This window comes from Megascapheus bottae, chromosome 30 (assembly GCF_031878675.1).
Source record: "Megascapheus bottae isolate mThoBot1 chromosome 30, mThoBot2.hap1, whole genome shotgun sequence".
In the NCBI taxonomy this organism is placed as follows: Eukaryota; Metazoa; Chordata; class Mammalia; order Rodentia; family Geomyidae; genus Megascapheus; species Megascapheus bottae.
In genome coordinates, this window is record NC_143538.1 from 14,379,124 (window position 1) to 14,387,274 (window position 8,151).

The 8,151-nt window shown below is 53.0% G+C and overlaps 1 protein-coding gene and 1 long non-coding RNA gene across 2 annotated transcripts in view; both read right to left on the minus strand.

The window, feature by feature from the left end:
* Nucleotides 1-7,149, minus strand: part of Cemip (cell migration inducing hyaluronidase 1) — an 86,632-nt gene extending 79,483 nt beyond the window's left edge. The window contains exon 1 of the mRNA XM_090321546.1: nt 7,067-7,149. The gene's annotated coding sequence lies outside the window, so the exon portion shown is untranslated. The remainder of the gene's footprint in view (nt 1-7,066) is intronic.
* LOC150044507 (uncharacterized) lies at nt 4,134-6,317 on the minus strand. The gene is made up of 3 exons (XR_016533154.1): nt 6,190-6,317; nt 4,845-5,014; nt 4,134-4,258 (listed from the first exon to the last, which is right to left on the minus strand). It is a non-coding gene; the product is annotated as an uncharacterized LOC150044507 (long non-coding RNA).
* Nucleotides 7,150-8,151: the final 1,002 nt, after the last annotated feature.

An 8,151-nucleotide genomic window follows, 5' to 3' on the forward strand; every position in this document is an offset into this window, starting at 1 on the left:
TAACATTTTGCTGTGCGATGTGGAAATGGATATGGAGCATAAGGATTGAATTCCTCTGAAAATAAACACAATTTTAAAGGAAAGGAAAGGAAAAGTACTTAGCTACTATGTTTGAGGTTTTCCTCCCAAACCTTTGGGAAATGCTCACAGAGTGAATCACTCAGTGCCTGTGGTCCTGCTTTGAGTCACAACTGCTTTAATGGTTCATCTAGACCCATCTTCTGTGTGCTCTTCCTGAGGGGCTCATTTCTCCTGTCCTTTACAGAAAGAACAACCACAGGGATGGCGACTTCAGAGGACCCAAAGGGAACCACGCTGCATGTAGGGATTTCCACCAGGCAGTTCCAGCAAGTGTACTCCAGAGGAGTACAGGAGGCCTGCCTGTACTCCTCACGCATGGAGCCAGACGAAGACTAAGCTTCACCTAGAATGGTGTCTTTAACCCTGGAGACATCATAGCCCCTAGAAAGGGTGAGCATCGCCACCCCTTCCCACACACGGATGGTTCCACAGGGCTTAGGATATCCACGTGTTGCCATGAGTTCAGGGTAACACAGCAACCAACCTGAGTCCTGCCCTACAGAAAACCTCCCTAGACAACAGAGAGCGGTAGAATCCTGGGACTGGGAGGAATACCTGGGCAAGTATTCTAGTTGCTATGGTGACACCAGCCAACGCAAAAGCCTCTGGGAAGGAGCTGCCAGTCACCTCCAAATCCTCATTACATTGAAACTTGACTACTTTACATCAATGAGAAGGATCTAAAATGCTGGATAGAATGTGTCAGCATTTATATCCTGGAAATGAACTATTTTCCATTACCAGCTGTTATAGAATTTGAAAAGCCTTAATAATTTAAGATGGGTTGACAAGATTGAAAATAAACGGCCTATTTTTACAAGATGCACAGAGCCTCCTTCCCAGGAGGAGCTAGGAGTTGGGTTTTCTGGATGTGCAATGTTCAGCTATCTTTTTCCAACTGGTGGTCCTTATACCATGTATTTTTTAGATTATCACACACAAGATGATCTTATTTGCTAGATTATATAAACAATACCCCAGCTTCACTTGAAAATTGTTGGCACAAAAGAATATCAGGGCATGAGAACATTAAAAAATACTTTAAAAATAACAAAACTAAGATAGTACTTAAGTGACACGGACTCTGACCCAGGTTCTCCAGCACTGCACCTGGGAACCCACAGTGTTCTTTGGAATTCTTTGGGGGCTGAGGACTAATACCAAGCCTTTGCCCCCAGGAAGAGCCACTTTCTAAGCCAGATTTGTGACTCATATTCGGGCAGATCCATCAGAATAAACATTTTGTGGTAATAAACCATTGGTCCAGGAGACTAAAGGTCTCAAAGTCTTACAGCTATTTTACACAGTATAACTCCAGGTCCGGACAAGTAAAGGAGCAGAGGTATCTAAGGCAACTAAGGAACTTTGCACAGCTGAGTCATTTCTGGAGGCAAGCAGTTTGGGCCTACCTTGTCTCTGAGTCTTTCCCTGTGTTCCCTGTCTTAAACTCCATCCTCCCACCCCATCCCATCCCTGACTGCGCTAAAAGCTCTTGAAATCTTCCGCTAATCCTTCCAGGCAACTCCATCCTTTCTCTGTGAAGTTTTCTGGGACCTCCTTGGCTGAGCCAAAGGCCTCCTTTTTTCCCCAGCAGGTCACCTCTGCCTCCCTGTGACCCACTGGTCTGGGTGCCTGTCACACTGCAGAGCAACTTCTGACTTCAGGGTCTGCTCCTACTAGACTGTTGATTCCTTGAGATAAACACCTGAGTGCAGGCCGGGAGCATGGCCTAGTAATAGAATGCCTGTCTAGCAAGTGTGAGGCCCTGTGTTTGATTCCTCAGTACCACATACACAGAAAAACCAGACGTGGTGCTATGGCTCAAGTGGTAGTGTGCTAGCCTTGAGAAAATCCAAAGACAAGGTATCAAGGGTCAAGAAGCAATGTAACCATTACCTGAGGAATGTAACTGTAACCCCGCTATATATTATCCCAACTATAAAAACAACAATTTAAAAAAAAAGAAAGCGCAAGGACAGTGCCCAGGCCCTGAGTTCAAGCCCCAGGACTAGCAACCCCCCAAAAATAAAAACACCTGTGTGTTCAACTCTGCATCCCAGGAACTAGCTCAGGGCCCACCACACAGATGATCAAAAACATGTACTTTATTTTCAGCTCCCTTAAGTCGTGGCAAGTCATCGAACACAACTGGACACCTGTACCTTGGGTTCCCAGAATGCACTTGTGATAGTAGGCTTGTCCTCTCAGAAATGCCATCAGGAGTGGACTGAGGAAGATAATTGGGCTTTAAATTTCATTTTCAGGTTTAAAAGGAAATTGCTGTGGTCTTTTTAGCTGAGAAAAGTTGTTTAAACATAAATATGCTTTCTCAATGTCTGGGACCAGAGTTAGATGAAATTCCCCAAGTGATCTCTTAATACTACAAAATTGCATTCAAATGCCCCTGCCAGGTAGAGCTAAATTGCCATTTGTACAACGATCTTGCACTTAGAACTAACTCAGTCTAGAGGACTTTGGAAAAATTATTTTGGCTAGGAAAAGGGAAAAATTGAAGAGATTCAAGATATTTATCCTGCTGATAAGATGGCTTCGTCTCCAAGAATTTGAAGAGTCCTTACAAGGCCATTCAGGGGCACAGGACCAGCTGATGTCCATCTGTTTACACATCATAAATTGATCTGAATGACAGCACAAAATGAGTCAGAGCTGGATTCCCAGCAAATCTGCAAGGAAGGATACAGACCCTCACTATCTGACAGGAGCTTCAGACCTGGAGGCACCATCCCAGAGCTTGTTGGAAATGAAGCCCCTCAGGCTTCATCCCAGAACTGCCAAATAACAAGCATCCCTGTAGTTTGCTTGCAAATTCAAACCTAAGAAGTGCAGCCTAACCAAATCTTGGGGAGAGAAGAGGAAACCTAGAATAGCCAGGCAAGCCTGCCCAAGCTCTAGGGGTTAGCCCAGGCAAGAAGCAAAGCTGCAAGGACTGTCACTTTCAACACAGCTGCTAAGGGACACTCTAAGGACTACCATCTTTCCTGACCAGCAGAGCCACAGAAGGGATGCCTGAGTCCTGCCCTCAGGACCACTCATTACCTTTAGTCCTGTGGGCAGGGTCCATACCCTGCAGCTATGGAAACTTAAGCCATCAGGAGCCCAGACAGGGCCACAGTGAGGTAAGCTGCTAAGGCAGTCAGCAGTTCTCTGGTGTGCAGGGGTGTTTATAAAATAGGAGAGACAGACACCAGTCTCATATGAATCTTCTCTGTGGAAGAATTACCAGCCGATGGGTACATAACAGGAAATGTCTACTGGCTCAACTCTGTCAACAGTTCAGAGAAAGAATGCACAGGGGAGATGCTGAACAGAGGTGCATAGATTAATGATGTCACCATAATGGCCGCCATCCTACTCTAATTTGCAAAGTTTCCACAAGCCAGGCTTTGGGGGAAAACAGGTCCATGCTCAGTAAGCAGTGAGAAGTATCCCTCATATTACAGTCATTACCAGCCTCCTACCAACCCAGCCAGAATCCAGAAAGGACAGCTGATATACAGACAGATCGAACATCTGAGTCTTCACCAAGCCCACGACAAAGATACAAAGCTCAGACTTTTCAAGATATGGGATCTTGTAGATCCTACTCACAAATGTAACTTAGTTCCCTTTTAGGAAGCCAACCTGGATGTCTGCATTTCTCTTAGGAGCCACAGCTACAAATGCAAAATGCATTTGCTGCTCTGTCAATTCCACAGAAAGTACAAAATGGGGTCATGTAGGTAGCAGTCTTCAAAGGAGCCCATTGAGAGGAGCCGGGATCCCCTTTCCTATTGCCTGGCCCTTGTCCCCAGATGTCACTCTTGCTATCTGATATGTCTATTATGGGACTCAGGCACTACTGTACCAGATAGAATAGGGTGCCACAGGACCAATGAAGAGCTCCTTTCCCCCACTCAAGCCACTTCCTCCCCTTGCTGGCCCTCTTTGTCAAGAATGTTCCCTAATAAAGTAATTTCTTGCTGGGAAACCTCAAGCATTCAGGAAACTGGAGCTTGCACAGGTGTCCACAGAAGAACTCTTACCCTCAGCGTTGGCCAGGGCCCAGGTCCTCCTGCTCCAGACTCCAGTGGATGAGAGGCATAGAGACTTCCAGGACCTGCACGCTATGCCTCAGCTCCACACCTTGCAGAGTGAGGAAGCCACTGCTCCTTTTGATCTATTAAGAGGAAAAGTAAGGAAATTCTAAGGTTGCCAGAATACCAGACTCTAGAAATATACAGATAGGCATGGGTGCATAAGCATACACACACACACACACACTCTCTCTCTCTCTCTCTCTGTCTCTCTCTAACACATATATACACTATCTTACACATGCGTGCATGCGTGTGTGCACACACACACATGCACACTTTGGGGGGGAGGGATGACCTAACTGGAGGACTGAGTTATAACTCCATTATCTAATCACGTGATGTAACATATACTAGTGATTTCTACTATATAGAACCTTGAAATGCAGAGTTTGCAGGGACTTTTAACATAAATGTTGTGAGCAAGTGTCTTGTCAGCTCCTGCGTCTGAGGCGTCGGGCCTCTGCATGGCAGTGAGCGTTCTAAGACCAGAGTCTGCTCCAACACTGTCAACCTCACCACGTCCTGGAAGCACCCCAGAAACCAGGCCCCAAAGCACTTCATCTCCAGAAAGACAATGATACCCCTGAGAAGGTCTTGTGTGAGAAAGAGCAGGTAGAACTGATCATTTGAAGCAGAGGGTGTGAAATTATTGTGAAAATCACTTACTTTAATCTTTGCTCCAAGTGGTACTAATGGGAAAAGGCAGGGACCTGGTTCCTTCAAATAAACCTTCTTCCATTTGTCTTTCATGTTTTTAGCACTGTGATCAGCTTCAGCAGTTTCATCAGCCCCATCAACAACTTCTCAAGTGTGAAAATGAAGTGGAGATGGAGTCCCTATCAAACAATTAGGAAAGATAATGGGGGTGCGGTAAATAATGCAAAAGAAATTCACATCTGTCTTTAAAACGTGCCTGTTATCAGTGCCGTCTTGGAAGCATTCTCGGTCCACACAGGGTTCAGCTTTTTATTTGTGTTCACTAATTCTCACAGCAACCCTGCAGGGCACACTGTACTATGTCAAGTTCAAGATAAGGAAACAGGCAGAAAACCATTGCTTGACTTTCCCAAAGTCACAGGTGCCATCTCAAAAAGGAAAAAGGAAGACACCTTTGGATGCCTTTACCCTCCGTGGTCTCGCACCAGTCAGAGAGACATCAGCTCATGGAAGACACGTGCTTCTGTTCAGGAGATGGTGACAAGCCGCTCAGTGTCATTTCTTACACAGGAGGGAGATATTTAATTCCATGCCTATATTAATCCCCATAGATTGTCTCCTCCGTTCCCAATTAACCAACTGAAACCATCATCTACCCTTCCCAACTGCTCTAAAAGTGATTTGCTGTTTGGAGAAAACTAATTTGATCAGGAAACAGCATAGCTACATTTGCAAAAGACGTTCATTTCCCAAGATGTTCATTGCAATTTATTCTACCTGACGTCTCCATTCTGTCGTTTAAAATAATGTAACTTCCCAACACCAACAGCTTTGTGAAAGAAGCCCATGCTCCCGTGATCTACACAGAAGGCAGGCCGAGTTCATCCCCACCGCGCACTCGCGGCGCCTCTACAGGGGTCCCGGCAGAGCCCGCGCCACAGAAAAGCCCGGGGAGCCCCCGTGATTCCAACGGGTCCTGTGCAGAACAAGCTGCAGGGCCGGCTAGGACCTGGCCATCATCTCAACCGTGGGTGGGCGGCTGGTGCCTCGAGACAGGACACCAGGGTCGGTTCCCTTCCTCCCTCACAGCTCTGGATCGGCCACGAAGGCGCAGTCTCCCAAGTAGACCCGGGGCCCAGGCCCGGAGTGGAGGAAGCGTCTGGGAGCTGTCCATGGTGGCTCCGCGCCTGGGCACCGGAGCCGCAGGTTCCGCCCGCGGGCGCGCCTGGGCCGGCGCTCCAGACCGCGGAGGTGGAGATGGCGCTCCAGACCGCGTCTCGGCTCGGTCTCCGCGTCTCGGCTCACAGGCGCTGGCGCGCACATCAAAAGGTCCGTCTTAAAGGGGAACTCTCACCTGTGGGCAGCGTCGGCCGCTTGGAGCAGGACTCGGGGCCTCGACCTGAGCTGCTGGCAGGGTACCAGGCGGACGGCCCCGGGGTTGGACTCCTGGGGGCGGACGGTTGAAGTCGCTCCTTTCTCCAAGCATGCTGAGGCAGCGTCGTCCTGCTTGTCCCTGGCCCTCGTGCCCGGAGCGTCGAGCTGGACACCGCGTCCTGACTGGCTTGCTCTCCGCCCGAACCCTGCCTTTCCTCTTGCCGCCGACCTTGCCACCGGCGTTGCCAGGTTTAGGATCTCCGTGTACATGTCAGCAAAGATCATCCAACATCCAGCTGCCTTCTCCCGGCCGAGCTCCCGCGCAGCGCGGGCGCCGAGGGGGACGCATGAAGACGCCGCGGGCGCGCCGCGCACGGAGAGCGGCGCAGCCGGGCGCAGACCTGTTGCTAGGCGCACTCCCACTGGGGAGCTCCCCGCGCCGGGCTCCCCGCGCCGGGCTCCGGCCGAGAGCGGGCCCCAGGGAAGTCCCTCTTCCTCCGGACACCGTCCCGCGAGCGAGCCCCCGGGCCATCCGGAGCGGGGTAAAAGCTGTGCCAGCAAGCCAGAACGGGCCTCCCCGGGGGCGCTCACCTCCGCGCCCACCCCGGCACCCGACGCCGGCGCAGGACCGCACACCTCAGCGCGCACGGAGGTCAGTGACAGGGGTGTGTGTCCTTCCACAGGCGCGCGGATGGGCGGGCAGACAGACAGACAGACATACAGACGACAGACGCAGACAGCACAGCTCGGGGTGGACGGAGGGGGATGTTTCCCTGAGCCGGGTGGAGGCGCAGGGCGAGCTCTTCCCTCCGGCGCAGGCTGGCTCATCCGCGCCGCCCCGGGCCCTTCCCTCTTACCTCGGGGTTCTGGGTGCGTGGCCGGGCCGGAGGCTCGCCTCCGGGCGTCGGGTCGCTGGGGGGGGCGGGAGCTCCTCTGGGAAGTCGGGGTTCGGCTCGTGGCGCCGCAGCCCTGGGCTCCGCTCCGCTGACCCGCGCAGGTCCGGCCGGCGCGCGCTCGCTCGCTCGCTCGCCCGGGGCGGCCGGCCGCCGCCGCCGCCCTTTATAGCCGCTGGCTCCGCCCCCCTCCGGGAGCCCCGCGCCGGCGCCGCGCCCGCCCGAGCTCCGGCCGGGCCCCCGCGGAGGCGGCCTCCCCCTGCCAGCGCGGCCGGACCCGGGCGGGCTCTGGCGGCCGCTCTCGGAGGCGCCAGGCGAGGGCGCTGGAGCCCAGCGCTCCGCGGGGGCCAAGCCGGCGGCCGGGGTCGCCTGCGCGCGCGGAACACCCCACGCGCGCACAGGGCCTCTCCGAGCCCGGGGACGCGGCGGCGCGTGGATGTCCACGGGTTTTCTTTTTTAACTTTTGAGAGAGACCTGGCCTCTCTGGCTGGGTCGCTTCTCCCAAACGAAGAGTGGGCTTCCACTCGGAGACCTCGATTTGAAGGTGGGTGAGACTCGGCGCCGCGTCAGCGCGGGCGAGCGGCCTGCCGGGTCTGCGGGGCGGGCCAGGCGCCTGCGAGGCTCTGCGCCCGCAGCCCGCCCGCGCTGTCCAGCCGGTGCGCACCGGAGGAGAGCCTGCTCTCCCCTCACTCGGCCCCATCTCTTCCCCAGCGCCAGCTTCTTCACCTGTTTGGACCTCGGGGTGGTCTGGGTTTTCGTTTTGTTCTATGGTTTCATGCTAGTGAAATGGGAGCGTGGATGCCAATTCTCCGTCTAGTCCCCTTTCGCCCTTCCTGCTCCCTGCTCCACTGGCCAGCTCCGGAGGCCTCGGGCTACACCGGCTACACCGGCCTCTTCTTCCTGCCAGCCTGTCTGGTGAGCACAGGCCGGCATCAAGCTTTTCATTAGCTCTGCTCCTTGCAGGTCTGGTCTCCCACAGCTGGGCTTTGGGGCCAGGTTAGGGTCCACGGAGATTTCAGAAGACTTTTCCGTGTCCTGGGGATTGGAAC